Source organism: Danio rerio, chromosome 23 (genome assembly GCF_049306965.1).
Source record: "Danio rerio strain Tuebingen ecotype United States chromosome 23, GRCz12tu, whole genome shotgun sequence".
Taxonomy (NCBI): domain Eukaryota; kingdom Metazoa; phylum Chordata; class Actinopteri; order Cypriniformes; family Danionidae; genus Danio; species Danio rerio.
Window position 1 is genome coordinate 32,055,411 of NC_133198.1, and position 17,090 is coordinate 32,072,500.

Genomic DNA, 17,090 nt, shown 5'->3' on the forward strand with positions numbered 1-17,090 from the left:
CAGAGTGTCAATATATTTCTCATTAACTTGCTTTCTGCTGGAGATTCATTACCTTATATGGGACCTAACGCATTTGGAGATCTTTTGACTATGTGTGATAATGTGCTGACATCCTCCTCACTGTATTTCTTTCCTTCTTTCTCTCTGCCCCCTACAGACCTTTGTGTATTTTTTCTGCAACAACTCACTTAGTGTTAAACTGCTGATTACTGAATGCAGATACAGACATAGAAGTTATATCATATTTTAGTGTGTGTGTGTGTGTGTGTGTGTGTGTGTGTGTGTGTGTGTGTGTGTGTGTGTGTGTGTGTGTGTGTGTTTGTGTGTGTGTGTGTGTGTGTGTGTGTGTAGTATATATTTTATGTTTACAATCAAATAAATTGTATAATATTATACAAAGAAATACACTCACCGTCCTCTTTATTAGGTACATCTGTCCAACTGCTCGTTAACACAAATTCCCAATGACATGGCAAAAACTCAATGCATTTGGGCATGTAGACATCCTCAAGACTATCTGCCAGGGTTCAAACCAAGCATAAGAATAGGGAAGAAAATTGATTTAAGTGACTTTGAACATGGCATGGTTGTTGGTGCCAGACAGGCTGGTCTGAGTATTTTAGAAACACAGCCATTCAAGCACAGCCATATCTAAGGTTTACAGCGTGTGGTCTGAAAAAGAGAAAGTTCTGTGGGTGCAAATGCCTTGTTGATGTCAGAAGTTAGAGGAGAATGGCCAGACTGGTTTAAATTGATAGAAAGGCTACAGTAACTCAAATAACCATTGTTACAATCAAGGTATGCAGAAAAGCATCTCTGAATGCAGAATACGTCAAACTTTGAGGCAGATGGGCTACAGCAGCACTCCTGTCAGATAAGAGCAGAAAATTGAGGCTCACTAAAATTGGACAATAGAAGATTGGAAAAATGTTGCCTGGCCTGATGAGTCTCGACATTCGGATGGTAGGGTAAGAATTTGGCGATGACAACATAAGAAGCATGTATCCATCCAGCAGCTGCTGGTGGTGTTATAGTGTGGGGGATATTTTATAGGCACACTTTTGGCCCATTAGCACCGCCATGTCATAGAACGTGAATCATCTCAGACTGGTTTCTTGAACATGACAATGAGTTTACTGTACTCAAATGGCCTCCACCGTCACCAGATCTCAATCCAATAGAGCCCCTTTGGGATGTGGTGGAATGGGAGATTTACATCATATACGTGCAGCTGACAAATCTATCATGTCAACATTAAGTCAGTTCTGAAGGCACAAGGGGGTCCATCCTTATACTAGTAAGATGTACCTAATAAAGTGGCCGGGGAGTAAACAAAACTATATATAAAACTGATTTAATTTCAGACAGCTGCCACAAAACAATTCTGATTTTCATTTAGTATACCTTAGATATTAACTAAAAGGAAAATGAAGTAATTAACTAAAAGGAAATATAGAAGTAAACATTTTAAACTATTAATAAGAACTACAATTAATTGATACTTAATATGCATATTTATCTGAAATGATGTATACAGTAGTTTTTTCAATAAAAACATATATTTTTTTTAAATCATGTATAAATATTTTTTTATTGAAAACAGCTTTTCTTGCAAAACCATATATTGCCATGGACAGATACTTCAATGCCTTTTTTATCAATTTACTTCAATGTCAAGAGGTTTACTGGTGTTTTATTTACCAAGGGTGGATTTTAATGCCCTTTCTTTAGTTTCTAATCTCATTTTGATATGATGTGACTTCCTTCACCCACCCCGTCTATTGTTTTCCCCCCATTTTTTCATGAATGAGGTCAAAACCGACTGTTCCTTTTTAGAAGGTCAAAAAACATAATAGGAGAAATGCACTCTGGACCAAAGGTAGCACTAACCAGAGAAACAAATTAACCCCTTAGCACTTGACACACTACAAATCCCCAGCTCTAAAAAACTGCATGGCCGCTCGCTCTTATAGCACTAACAGTGTTTAGCTTCAGCCTCTTGTGTTTATTTATCAGTGCTGTTATCTATGCTAGAGGACTTCCTGATTATTTAGACAAGTCACTGGAGTATTTTCAGGGCCAGAGGAGTGAGATCTCTAGTGCACAGCTCTAAGCAGGCAGTTTGCTTAATTCTTGACCTTTCACCTCTCGGGGGTAATAATACCTGTATATCTTGCCTCACACACATACATATGATTGCAAAGCATGAACGACTATCCAAGTGACTTCTAACGAGGATTGCTTGTTATTATTATACATACACACCCACACGTGGCGTTGATTATGGAGGATTGCTAAGTTAGGCCAGTATACAATAGTCGACATTTGATGTGGACCAAAAAAGTTGATCAATATGGTTGTTGTGCAATAGCTTGAGCCAATTTTAGTAACCTTTTTTTATCCACTTCAAATGTTGACTACTGTATACACTCACTGGCCACTTTATTAGGTACACCTGTCCAACTGCTCATTAATGCAAATTTCTAATTAGCCAATCAAATGGCTAACAAGACGATCTGCTGCAGTTCATACGAAGCATTAGAATGAGGAGGAAAGGTGATTTAAGTGACTTTGAAGGTGGCATGGTTGTTAGTGCCAGACGGGCTGGTCTGAATAATTCAGAAACAGCTGATCTACTGGGATTTTCATGCACAATCATCTCTAGGGTTTACAGAGAATGGTTTGAAAAAGAGAAAATATCCAGTGAGTGGCAGTTCTGCAGACGCAAATGCCTTGTTGACGACAGAGGCCAGAGGAGAAAGGCCAGACTGCTTCGAGCTAATAGAAAGGCAACAGCAACTCAAAAAACCAATTGTTACAACTGAGGTGTGAAGAAGAGCATCTCTGACTGCAGAACACATTGAACCTTGAGGCAGATGCGCTACAGCAGCAGAAGACCACATCGGGTACCACTCCTGTCAGCTAAGAACAGGAAACTGAGGCTATAATTCTCACAGGCTCATCAAAATTGGACAAAAAAAGACTGGAAAAACATAGCCTGGTCTGATGAGTCTTGATTTCTGTTGCGACATTTGAATTGTAGTGTCAGAACTTGACGTCAACAACATGAAAGCATGGATCCGTCCTGCCTTGTATCAACGGTTTAGGCAGGTAATGGTGTGGGGGATATTTTCTTGGCACACTTTGAGCTCCATTAGAACCAATTGGGAATTGTGTCAACGCCACAGCTTACCTGAGTATTGTTGCTGACCACGTGCAACCCTTTATGACCACAATGTAACGCGCCATGTCATAAAGCAGGAATCATCTTCACTGTTCACTGTACTCAAATGGCCTCCACAGTCGCCAGACCTCATTCCAATAAAGCATTTTTGGGATGTGGTGGAATGGGAGATTCACATCATGGATGTGCAGCTAAAAAATATGGATGCTATCATGCCAATATGGACCAAAATCACTGAGGAACATTTCCAGTATCTTGTTGAATATACGCCATGGAGGATTAGGGCAGTTCTGTAGGGGTCTAACTGTATTGTCAATTGTAAGGTGTACCTAATAAAATGGCCGGTGAGTGTATATGAATGCTTGCCAATCTGAAAAATCTGCCACTGAAAAACATATACAAAATGAATTGAGACGTTTATCTCATAATGCTTTTTATCTCAGAATTGCATGATAAAATCTTACAGTTCAGATGTTTTTCACCTTGAAATTATGACTATAAGTCTCGCAACTCTGTCTTATAGGGACATTTCACTAAAGGATTACTCATCATTTACTTACCTTCAACCTTTTATTAGTTTCTTTCTTCTGTTAAACACAAAAGATAGCTAAAAACCTTTAACTATTGACTTCCATAGCAGAAAAGTAGATACTATTAAAGTCAATGGTTACATTTTTCAAAATATCTTCTTTTGTGTTCAATGAAAGAAAGAAACTCACAAATGTTTGAAATAAGTGAAGCGTGATTAAATTCAATTTTGAGTGAGCTATCCCTTTAATTACTAACAAACTCGAGATTCTATGATGCAGTTCTAAAAAAAAAAAAAAAGTTGTCTTGGTAATTTAGTTTCTTGCAACTGTTTTGCTTCAAAAAAACAACAACATAAAAAAACAACAACATTTTAACAGTACACTGAGAACTGAACCCAAAATTCATTTCATATCATTTTCCCCCCTCCAAAGGTTAGTTCCGTTCTTTTCCAATCAGAAGAAATGCTCCCTGACCCTTATTGAGAAATTCTGTTTTCCTTTCCATTTTTCCTTGAGATTTTACAAAGGAAGCAGATAAACGTAGCCCTGTCTCCTGGTTGCAATTTCCTGCTTTTTTCCCATTTCTTTTCCCTAGTTTTTAACAAAACAGCAAGTCCCCTCAGATTTCCCTCCTCCTGTTTAAACTTCACACTAATAAGCCCAACAGCACCATGCAGCAACAGCACAATGAGTCCTCCTAACAGAAAAGGCAGGCTGAAAATAGAATAAAAATAGAATAAAAAAACGCTGTTATCCAGCTGTCCCCTTTAAATCACTCACAGCCACCACTTCAGCAGAGACCTAAACACACCACTGCTTTTCTCAAGCCCAGCAACTGAGATATCCATACGCAGAATGTGTTTTTAAACTCTTTTCAGTATGTTCTCTCCTTCCTGCTGGAGCGGTGCATTCATTCCACAGCCGGTGCAAGGCCACCGACAAACACAGATAGACCCAAACACAAAGACAAGAGAGTGTAAAACAGTCCCAGAATTCATGCGGCGGTGAGCGGGACATACTCACGTACAGGAAAGACACTGGTGCATTACAGGCCTGATCTCGCCGACTGAAAGACAGGGACAGACGGCGCTCTTGGCAACCCAAAGAACACTGAGCTTAACAGGTCTTGGGTTTTCGACTTTATGTAAAGTTAGACGCGTTTGAAGGTTTCAAATATAGCGTCTGCCAAAGCGATTACTTTTAACATTGGCAAGGCCCAGAGCAGTTTCGATGAAGCATTCTTTAACACTTCCCTTCTTAACAACCATATGCTTTAACGCAAAGTGCAGCCCCGGCCATGGCGCAGAGGGGAGCATAAATTATCACTGATATTTAACGTGCTGCTGGGGAGGAGCCGCGCACAAAAGCAGCTGACAAAATTAGTGGCATTTAGCTGTTTTGGAAACTGATCATGTAGGGCTTGATGTTGCTGGTGGCAATGATTATATGGGTGAGTCAAGAACAAGTCCAAGCCATTTATTTAACCTCTAAATCTTAAGGAAGAAATAATAAATACAGTTTTGTTAATTAAATGTGTTTATGTGTAAATGTATTGACTTTATTCTAAAATGTTTAGTGCGCCTGTTTTCGCGATTGTCTTAGAACTTCCGTTTCAGTAGCCTATGGGGGAAATGACAAGGAATAATAAACGGCAAAAAACGGTCAAATTACTTGCTCTACAAACAAATGTTTGCATGACTATACAGACCAAGTAGAATAATATCACAAGGAAATATCAATTTACAACATCAAACAGCGAAACGAGCAGTTTTTAATGTCTAAAAATGAATGGAAGTGAATGAGACCGGAAGTCTCGTGCCAAAAAGATTCAAATGGCAGTGCCCGCTCGTCTGCAGAGAATAAGGTCAATAGTTTATGCATAGTTTAGCTCCAACCACCTCCAATTCACACTTGCTTAAAAGTCTCTAGTAGTATTGAATACCTTGATTAGTTGGATCAGCTGAGTTTGATTAGGATTGGAGGAAAACTGTGCAGAGCTGCGGCCCTTTAGGAATCGAGTTTGAGACCTATGCTGTACCTCTTATGATGTACAGTGCATCCTGAAAGTATTCATAGCACATCACTTTTTTCTGCTTTTTTTGTTAAAAGCCGTATTCCAAAATGGATTAAATTCATTTATTTCCTCAAAATTCTACACACAATACCCCATAATGACAATGTGAAAATTGTTGCAAATTTATTAAAAATAAAAACCTGAAAAGAAAATCACATGTAAATAATATTCACAGCCTTTGCTTTGAGCCTAAAACTGAACTCCTTGGAGTGAATACCAGGTGTCACGTTTAGAGAAAACCAGGCACTGCTCATCACCAGGCTAAGACCATCCCCACAGTGAAGCATGGTGGTGGCAGCATCATGCTGTGGAGATGTTTTTCAGCAGCAGGAACTGGAAGACTAGTCAGGATAGAGGAAAAGATGAATGCAGCAATGTATAGAGACATCCTAAATGAAAACCTGCTTCAGAGTGCTCTTGACCTCAGACTTTGGAGACGGTTCATCTTCCAGCAGGAAAATGACCCAAAAACACCACCAAAATATCAATGGATGGCTTCACAACAACTTGGAGAGCCCAGACCAGTGCTGTCGCCTCACAGCAAGAAGGTCGCTGGGTCGCTGGTTCGAGCCTCGGCTCAGTTGGCGTTTCTGTGTGGAGTTTGCATGTTCTCCCTGCCTTCGCGTGGGTTTCCTCCGGGTGCTCCGGTTTCCCCCACAGTCCAAAAAAATGCGGTATAGGTGAACTGGGTAGGCTAAATTGTCTGTAGTGTATGAGTGTGTGTGTGAATGTGTGTGCGGATGTTTCCCAGAGATGGGTTGCGGCTGGAAGGGCATCCGCTGCGTAAAAACTTGCTGGATAAGTTGGCGGTTCATTACGCTGTGGCGACCCCGGATTAATAAAGGGACTAAGACGACAAGAAAATGAATGAATTAATTATATATTTTATTATATCATGTGTGTGTCTCCCTTGTTTTCCACATGTTATGGGGACCAAATACCCCCACAAATATAGCAATACAGGTACATTTTGACCTTGTGTGGACTTTTTTTAATATACGAAGAAAAACTAAAAAATGCATCATAAATCACACAGAATGAAGTATTTTGAAAATGTAAAAATGCAGATTGTTTACTATGTGTTGGATTTAGGGGTAGGATAGCAGAAGATACATCCTAAAAATCATAAATTCTATGTGTGTGTGTGTGTGTGTGTGTGTGTGTGTGTGTGTGTGTGTGTGTGTGCGTGCGTGCATGCAATATATTGTTCTAATTTCAGTTCTCTCTTTTGTTACATCATGGTAGTATCTGCGTTGGTTGTACTGTATACAGAACACAAATTAGACTTGACCATGCAACAAAAAATGTATTATTGTATTGCACTGTACCTCACCTTACAGTATATATCATCATGTATAATTAATTTACAAAACCACAAAATGCAACTCAACAACTTCCGCAAATTCTATACACATAAATTACTCCCCCCTCCTTGATTTCACAGTAAATTGTAACCTTGACACGTATCTATAAGACTCACCCAGATATGAAAAATGTTTTCTGATCATCATAAACCAGACAAATCAAACGCCTCAGCCTCTCAGGAATCAAATACATCAAATCCTAAGGATACAGTTCTCGTAAAAATGCTTTCTGCGTGCGTGGTTATTTCTCAGTGCTTTAAAACACCTGCAAAATTTATAACATGTATTCAACATTTTTTATCTTGCTAAACTACTTCATTCCTCATTCAAAAGAGAATCAGCGCATGTATAAATTAAGTCACAAAGCAGTCTTGACAGAGCTTTTTTTTTTTCTTCACCTCTCAAGATAAACATGGCCGGTGGCTCTGCATAGTAACTCCTCTAGCAACAATATAAACAGTCTAACACAAGAGCAAAAAATGAACATTTCAGTTCAAGGAAGTTTCTAAATAAGGACAAAAAATATATATAGTGGATGAAGATACATCCCAGGCGCTCACACAGACTCGGACCTAAATTTCTCAGTTCACAGACATTCCTGTCCTGGAATCATCAACACATTTTCTCTCTTTAATCCTTAACTGGCCAAAATAGTCAGTGAGCAAAGCAAGCAGCGCAGACACAGGCACAACAGGAGGAGCAGAAAGACTTACTCTGCAATAAATCCACCGGCAGGCAGGAGAGCGGGGCTGCTTTCTGAAAGGGCCCACAATCAGGCACCAGATAAATTGCATTTTGTGCAAGCTGCATTGTCTCTGCTTCTGTGTTCTGCTAATCTAATGTGTTCAACATGGTCTTGGTCACCTTGACTTTGGTTGCCATAGAGCTCCATACAAACACATCCCCACCCAGAAATGCACCAAATAAGGCCAAGGGAAAAATCTCATAATCAAAGAGGTGAAACGAGAGAGAGTGGAAAATGCTTCCGAATGTACATGCCGTGCATTAAAGAGCTGGAAGATGATGATGAAGACTAATTATTCTGGGACAATAAACGCATTAAAGCGCCGAGAATGTTTACGCATTGGTAATCATCATTCATTTTTAATCGCCGGAAGATAAATTCGAGTCGTTTCAGACGGAGGGCCTTTAAGCCGCACCAGGGCCAGCGTTGTTTGTTCTCAATATGACCTTTAAACACTTTGCTGAAACACAGAGGAATCAGCCAACGCGAAAGTCGGGCGGGCGGGCGGCCGTCCTGTCTGGCAAGCGACCCCGGCAGATGCGACTTCTGAGGAGTTCAAAAGAATTCTGCATGGGGGCAAGGCTATTTACATAATCCTTCAGATATATTCCCCTGCAACCTAATCAAATTATTCACAAGTCTAGCCCCTAACCATGTAGACCCCGCGATACACAGCCCTTCCATTACCGTCCTCTCTGTTCCTTAATCATATCGAACCCAAACCAGTGTCGATTTTTCCCTTTAGAATGGAAGGAAAACAAAAGCATTGCGATGTCTGACACACACAACACTCTTTTCCCTCCAGGTCCATTTCAAATTAGTCCTCCATTATATTTGCTTTTCATGTGACACATTTAAAAGGAGAGAGAATATCGGCAAACTATGCCACACAAAGAAACAGACAATTTGCCGTTCCATTGTGAGCCACAGATCATAAGTTAATCGCTTGAAATGATGTCCTTTTTTTCCTGCGCTGAATTTGCGCATTAACTCATTTAATCGACCGAACGGGTTACACTGCGATAACCTAAAATGCCCCTTTCATTCGACTCAAAACATGGAATAAACCCTGTTTAAACAGACATGCGCATGGTACGAAACTTGTCCGAGCGATGTCTCATTTAGGCTTCGACAATGCCTAATTCCGCACGTTGCAATTACAGCTTTGTCTCAGTAACAATAGGCCATCACCACAGTTCTGTCTGGCACTGAAGGGGTTAAGCTGTCAGGCTCCATCAACAAAGTTTACATCATATGTGCGGTCAATTTTCAATGACTTCTTTTCCCACGTCGAAATAAACTATTTTATGTCTCCAAATATGCAGATCATTTTGCTTAATGAAAGATGCTTGACGTCTCCGATCCAATTAATATGCAAATGCAAGCGAGGATTTATTTGTGACATTCTGTATGGGTGAGAGAAAACAAAAAGGGCTCTTAACAGTTACACTAATTGCTGTGACTGATTGTCACATATCATCATTCACTCTGAATCTCCTAAATACCACATTTCAGATAAAATTCGCGCTTGCACTTTGTGAAGATTTATTTACAAAGGGGTCGTATAGATCAGAGCAGGCGGGATAAACAGTCCTCTGCCTGTCCCCGCTCTCTGTTTCCATCTGAATAGAACAAATGAACACTGTTTACTTGAGGAAAACTCATTCAAAATGGCTTGCTTCATATAGACGACGTAATATAGTATACATTAAATGCATGTGTGTTTCCTGTATCCTAATGGTCAATGTACTAATGCAGTTTGGCCTCTACTGGGAAAAAGCCTCAATAAGTGATGTATTTATTACTGTAAAAATAAAATCTCTAATGCAGCTTCACTATTAAAAACATTTAATGGACAGTGCAATATAATCTGCTGTTTGCATCGTCCTATAGCTTTAATGTATGAAGCAATATACAATGTAGAGTGATTGACTTAAGACATAAGACATGGCCTTTATACCAAACCAGCTGAATAAAACCGCCAGTCCACTTTTAAAGGAAAAGTACTACGAGTGTAGCGGCATACATATTTATACTGATTTTTTTTAATTAACGGAATTTCAGTTGCATTTTGTTGTTTAACCACTGGGTATGGGGAACTTAAAACTTCTAGCGCATCATTTGAACAAATCAATTCTTAAATCCCAAGATTGAATATTTATTCTTTGCTGTTTCAGTTTATGAATGAATAAAACTACGTTCTAAAATATGCTGGGTTGTATTTATCCAGTGTTGGGTCAAATATGAATGGGTCAAATATTGGGTTAATTTTTTATTTATTAAATTGAAATTCCATTTTTTTTTAAAAACCCAACTGTAGACACAATATAGTGCAACTCTCCTCCAATGACAGCAAAGAGCGTTGGGTTTTTATCTGTACCTCAGATAAGATAAAAAAGTCTTTCAAATTCTACTCATTTCATTAGAAAATTACAAAAATATATATATATTTAGATTTTTTTATGACGGATGTTCAATTATAAAAAAGCCAATCTGTCCTTTTTCTTTACTACTAATTACAGCACAAAATAAACCTGAATGAATAACTCATGTCAGTATTTCAACTATGGAAAGAGTTCAGAAAGAAAAAGCTATTAAACAATATTTTGCATATAGCTTTTATTGTTAACACTTCACAAAGAGCCTCCATTCCTTAAAGTTAGTATTTGCTAATATGAAGAAATAATGAACAATACATTCATTACTATTCTTTGTTAATGCACAGGGCATTAACTTATGTTAACAAGCATAATGTTGGATTTTAATAATGCATTTTAAACACTGAACTACTCTGTGACTAATAAATGCTGGACAAGTACTGTTCATTCATAGTTCTTGTAAGTAAACTAACATTAACTAAAGGAACACTATTGTAAAGTTATCGACCCCTTTATTTAATTTAAATCTATTTTGCTCACTATTTTGCTAAGGAAATTAACTCTAGAGAAAAACATTTCTTTAAATAACTGCAGATATCAATACTTATATCATGTCATTTAATATGTTCATGAATGTACATTTACATAAATACGTTATGAAAAGTTATGAAAGCCACTGTGTAAATCATTATATTTCAAGAATGAAGTGAAGTAAAAAGTTCTTCCTTTATTTTTAATTTAGACACTAATATAAAAACTGACCTATGTACAATTTACAGGTGCATACCTTCTTTTTTAAATTGAGTGTAGATTATAATATATAAAGGTAAACGGCAACTGAAATGTAAAGGTTGGGCTTTGTTGTTTTTTGTAGCCTTTAACATCACAGTAATGTGCAAATAATAGGGCTCCATATAGTTTGCAGCATTAGCTGTGCTCAAAGAGATAGTTTGCAGAAAAGCGCTGTTAATTTACTCACCCTCAGGCCCTCCATGATGCAGTAGATGTTTTTTTTTTTTTTTTTTTTTTTAGTAACATTAAAACCAGGCACTTTGAGAGACAAACAAAAACATATACAGACTAAACAAAATTAATAAATCCAAACTGGTGAGCTGGTTAATCCAGCTTACTTAAAAGAAAAAAGGGTTTAAAATAAACATGATTTTTTTTTAAAAAGTAAAAAAAAAAAAAAATACACGTCACTCAGAATTGTTTGCATACAATGTATGTCAAGATCCAGAAGTATTAATTTTGATGTGCTTGCATATGTTTAAGCTTTTGGGGGGAACTATTGTAGCAAAATGTGAATTTTAACTGAATTTGAACTTTGTACAACTAAAACCACTGGTTAATAAATAAAAATAAAAAAGCATTTAATGTTTTATCTTCCCTTGGCTGTACAAAAAGTGAAATCAGAATAGCAAATAATAAAAAACGTACATAACAGCAATTTTTTGGGTACCATTGCACATCTAAGAAAACCATTCCACACTTGTGTTTGGCCAATGTAAAGGAAACAATGCATTCTCAATAGCCAAGGAAAGGGTTAATATGGTAAACCAATAGATAATTTGTGTGCATTCAATGCAAACACCCTCAAGGATTCTGCGGTGAGAGGAAAAAGTAACAAATTAGTTCAGAATGATCAATTTGCAGCTGTTTTAGCCTTGTTTTTTAAGCCAGCCTCAGTCTATAAAACTAACTAGCATGTAATTGGAAGATTGGAAATAATGGTCTTGAAAAAGACACTTTATCAATGGAGCAGCAGCGGCAGAGCTGTCAAGCTTAAGACATTGAACTGCCAGTGAAAAATGACTTAATGTCGTAAGATTGAGTATATAACACAAAAACAAATCAGATAAGAAAAGCATTTCTTATGAATGACTACCTCAATGATATTAACTAAATACAGCAAGATTAACCCTTACACAGGACTTCTTGATAAAACAGCTGATGCGTGACAGTGTGTGTGTTTGTGTGTGTGTGTGTGTGTGTGTGTGTGTGTGTGTGTGTGTGTGTGTGTGTGTGTGTGTGTGTGTGTACTATAAAGATAATATCTTCCAGCTCACTATGTTCTTTCTCCTCTAAAGAGGTTGGAAGAGACAAGGCAGCTATTTGAGGATGTAATCACTCGCTCCTCTCCTTGAAGCGGCCCATAATGCTCCGCTGCACACTGCTTAGCAGTTAGCGGCCGAAGCAGATTGTAAACAGATCTCTCATGAATTGCGGGTTTAGCAGTTTTGCGCATCTCCAAACAAGGTGCTTATGATAACACCATTCTCTCGCCAACAAGGGCCGACAAAAATCAGTCACTTTGCTGCAAACATGTGATTTGAGAGCCGTCAGTCAATGTGATTGACATCATTAATCCCCCCTAGGAGCAAATAGAAGAAGAAGACAAACCTTGCCCTGATATAAAATGTTTGTTTGTAAATCCTATTAAATGGACCTCTGTCTTGCTCTATTCAAAACAAGCTAAATGCAGTTAAAAAGTGCATGTTACTCATAATATTTACCCAATCATAACTTATTTGACAATGTCTTTTCATTTTTTTTTTATCTTTAATTAAAATAATAAAATTAAATTATTTTTTTACTAAGAATTCTCAAAAGTAAATTTGGACTTCAGATTCCACTTCTGTAATAAATATACAGAATACTGCAATTCTCAATGTCAATGTCAATGTCAATTTGATTTATGTAGCCTTATTAAATACAACTAAAGGTTGATCAATGTGCTGCACGAAACAAATCACGAGGAGAAACATAAAAAATTATAGCTAAAACAAACAATTCTCACTGATAAAATTCCAAATCAAAGAGGTAAGTTTTCAACCTAGATTTAAAAACAGACAGGGATGAAACAGATCTAATACCGAGGGGCAGAGCTTTCCACAAGGTAGGACCAGCTACTGCAAAACACAGTCACTCCTTCATTTCAGCCTTAATTTAGGGATGCATAATGGTCTCTGGTTAGATGACCCAAGACACCGACCAGGCTGATGTTCAGTCAACAGATTTGACAGGTATGAAAGAGCCAAGACATTTAGTGATTTAAAATCCAAGAAAAGAATTTTGACCACTGCATCTGTTTTTTAAATATCAAGCCATCATCGAAGATAACACCCAGAATTTTTACCCAAGGCTTCACAGAAAAAATTGATTTACCAAGATTTACTGGTGGTGTCCTAGAAGAATTTGATGGGCTGAACGCAAATATTTCAGTTGTTCTCTCATCAAAATCTAGAACTTTCAAAGACAACCAGGCTGAGTGACTTTGCAATTTTACAGTTTACATTCCTTATAGGTATTTTTAAGAAATTAGTAACAAATGCATTTATTCCACAAGTATGAATTCAACAATTACAAATGACATTAAGATATTTATTATGGTCAAATATACATACATTTTGCTTTATCCCTGTTCTTCCCAATTTCCTATTGATCAAATAACTTTTTTAAAAGTTTTTAAAATCTAGTAAATACTAAGCAACGGTTTCTCAAATATAAAAAAAAGTTTTATAACAACTGTATCAGAACAATATAATGATTTCATTGTTTTTAAAGATTCGTCTGAAAAAACAGACTGAAGTGATGAATTCTTCAATCTCAACAAAGTGTATTTTTAAATATATTATAATGCAAAAGTAATTTTAAAATGCAGTAATATTTTATAATATTGTTATTTTTACTGTATTTTTGACCTAATAAATATAGCCTTCGTCAAAACTGCAAGTTTATCATCATTAAATATACAGTGCTCAGCATATACGAGTACACTCCCCCACAAATCTCTCATTTAAATTAATATTATTTAATAAGATGGTTTCCAATATTGCATTTCTCCATATACATTAGTTTAGTCAGTGCTGAAGTGAAATCTGTAGCTTATCTAAGAAAATAACTTAACAATAATGGTTAAAAAAATTAGTATACCAAATTTATATGTTAGGGAAAAATATTAAATACAATTTTCAAAAATAGCAAAAATCAAGAGAAACAAAAAAACACAAAATTGTTGTGAATTTAAATGTATTATCTTTCCATTTCTAAATATGTTCTGTGACTAAAATATAATTTTAATAAATATATCTGTTTAATAAATCTGTTTTTTTAATGCACCCACATATATTACCCATATTCAATGACAAATGGATAAAAATATTCATTTTTAAAATGGGGTGTACTCATATAGGCTGAGCACTTTATCTGCATCTTGTGACTTTATCTTCCAATTTGTCTGTATTTCCCTACAATGTCGATGAAATGTATTTCCAACACTCACAAATGTGATATTTTATATCTCTATATGTGCTTTTAGATCTCAAAATAACTGTAAAAAACAAAACTGTATCTGTTATTTTGAGGCAAAAATGGATTCCTATAGATCAATTGAACCAAAGAAACAAAGTCACCCTGCTTAGAAGCATAAGAATGGAACATTCCAGAACGTTCCGAAGCTTCCATCTCGCTTCCCGCTAATTCGTGGCCACTGGCTGTAATGAAGGCCTCATGCATTTTTACAGCAGTGTCAAGCTAAGCACTGTCATGTATAAATTAACCAGTGAGCTAAAAGCTTTGTTGTCCTGCAGGAAAATGCAAGTCATCAAGCATTAAGCACATATTAATTTTCAATGGACCAGCAATAATGGGAATGTTTTATGAACAGGAAATCACTGTGGTCTTACCCGTCAACCGGCCCGCATCAAACAAGGTGCTACAGCATGCCGTCAACCCTGTGCACTTTGGGAAAACGGGATCAAACATGGCCACTTCCGAATGCAACTTTTGGTGGTGTAACAAAACTACACATCTGGCTTTGACCCTATGTTACAGTCCTCGGAAATGGGACATTGGGACATTTGAATGATGGTCGTGACTGCCTGCGTGAGATTGAAGCAGCACTTGTGTGAAAGCCAGATTGCTATAGCTTTTATGGCTAACTGCAGTATTCTTATAGTAGGTAGCAGGTTTTCATTCTCCGGGCTTTTATTATGCCACATATAAAAAGTGTATTAGATGCGATGATGGGCACAGGCCTGCGCATCCTTCCAGACCTCTAAAAGCTTTTTTCAAAACAAATGCGCTAGCGCGAGAAATTTTAATAACAAGTAGATCGGCCCAATTCCATTCTTTGCTAACTAATAGACTCGTGCGCATCATGAAAATGTGGAAAATCCTACAGTAAAATTCAAGCACCAGTAATCCGGTGCATTGGAGGATACTTTCCCTCCCTCTCACACGCCTCGGCCGGAGTTTATTTCACTGCAGACGGAGGTAAAAATGGCTTCTTCTTTTTTTCAAAGCAGACTCAAAGGACAAGCAAAGCATTCTAGGGCCTAAAGCTGATGCCCTGGTGGCTCGGCCAGCCACTTTTCCAAGGCCTGCTACTTGATTAAATGCATAATCCACTACTCCCCATCCCCGATGATTTAGTGTGCCTTTAAATCAGCTTGCGCACACATAAAAACCTCAAATAAAAATCACCAAGAAAAACCATTGCACTCTAACTGTTCTATTAAAATGATACCCGGCCAGGCCTTTCTTCTCCGCAATACCGTTTATTCCACATGAATGCGTATCTTCATTTTTTTTTTCCAGAGGTGTGCGTATAAAATATTTAAAGTTTAAAATGTCAGCGTTGAAACATCAAATGCAGGAGTCTCTCATTAATCACCTAGGATGTAGGCTCCCTTTTAAGGTTATAACCCTTTGAAAGAGCAAAAATTACATTTCTGACCTTGAAGATGAGACAAACTCATAAAGGTAAAATAATTCAGGCTTTAAAAGGAGAGAGATATCTGCCCGCTCAAGTTGCTGCGCTGTGAGTTTCGGGCAGACACCAAACAACTTTCATTTTCGTATTTACATCGAAGCTGTTCAGATTAATTCCAAATCAAATTGAGGAAGGAAAAAAAAAAGAGAAAGAAACAAAACTGTGTGAAAACATCAAAGGAAGCAACAGTGTAACTTTCAAATCCACTGGGCTCAGCTATCTGCGCTGCATAGAATGTTGCCTTTTTTTCATGGACTTTTATTAAATGGTGCATGACATTTCCATTACTCAAGGAAATTAAATTCGCTAATTTTCTTACAAGCCCGGTACGTCTGCTATTTTAGGGAGGTGCGCCGAACAGAACAATTGTTTCACCACCTACACAAAGAAAGGGGATTGTGAATCTACCTTTTGAAAAGAAAAAGTGAATTAAAGCCCTAAAAGCAATTTGCTCTTTAATAAAACAAGTCTTGGTTTTGATCTTCAGCTAAACTGGCATTTGGCTAGGTATTAAGCCTGAAGCTACTTGCATTTATAAACCTAGGTGCCATGCTCGCATTATGCAATCTTCTTCCAAACTGTTTCTAATAGTAATAAAAAGAAACAAATGTAATATGTTTCAGGTGTTTTCCAGCAGCCAAAAAAAAATTAAATCCATCTCCAAAAGCAGAAAAAAGGCAACTTGTTATCTACAGAAATGTGGTTTCTGTTTAAATGTGGAATTACTGCCATGTGAATATCCAAAAAGTGGTATATTAAAGGGATAGTTCAGCTAAAAATGAAATTCCTGTGATCGTTTTACTCATTTGCCACTTATTCCAAACCTGTTTAGGTTTATTTCTTCTGTTGAACACAAAAGAAGATCATCCGAATTTAGCTGAAAACTTGTAACCATTGACTTACATAGTATTTGGTTTTCTTGCTATAGAAGTCAGTGGTTACATGTTTCAAAATATCTTCTTTCATGTCAAACAGAATAAATAAACTTGTAAAGGTTTATAACCGATTAAAGGTGAGTAAACAGTGAGTAAATGTTCAT

At 37.2% G+C, this 17,090-nt stretch overlaps 1 protein-coding gene across 32 annotated transcripts in view; it reads right to left on the reverse strand.

Annotated features, from left to right (window-relative positions):
• Positions 1-17,090, reverse strand: part of casz1 (castor zinc finger 1) — a 325,550-nt gene that overhangs the window by 165,117 nt on the left and 143,343 nt on the right. For 5 of the 32 annotated variants that reach the window (XM_073939118.1, XM_073939099.1, XM_073939089.1 and 2 more), the window contains exon 1: positions 7,866-8,010. The exons of 20 other annotated variants lie outside the window; for them this stretch is intronic. The gene's annotated coding sequence lies outside the window, so the exon portion shown is untranslated. Of the gene's footprint in view, positions 1-4,741; positions 5,012-7,865; positions 8,053-17,090 lie in introns of those variants that run through there. 7 more of the 32 variants (XM_073939088.1, XM_073939092.1, XM_073939090.1 and 4 more) reach the window with 5 other exon arrangements.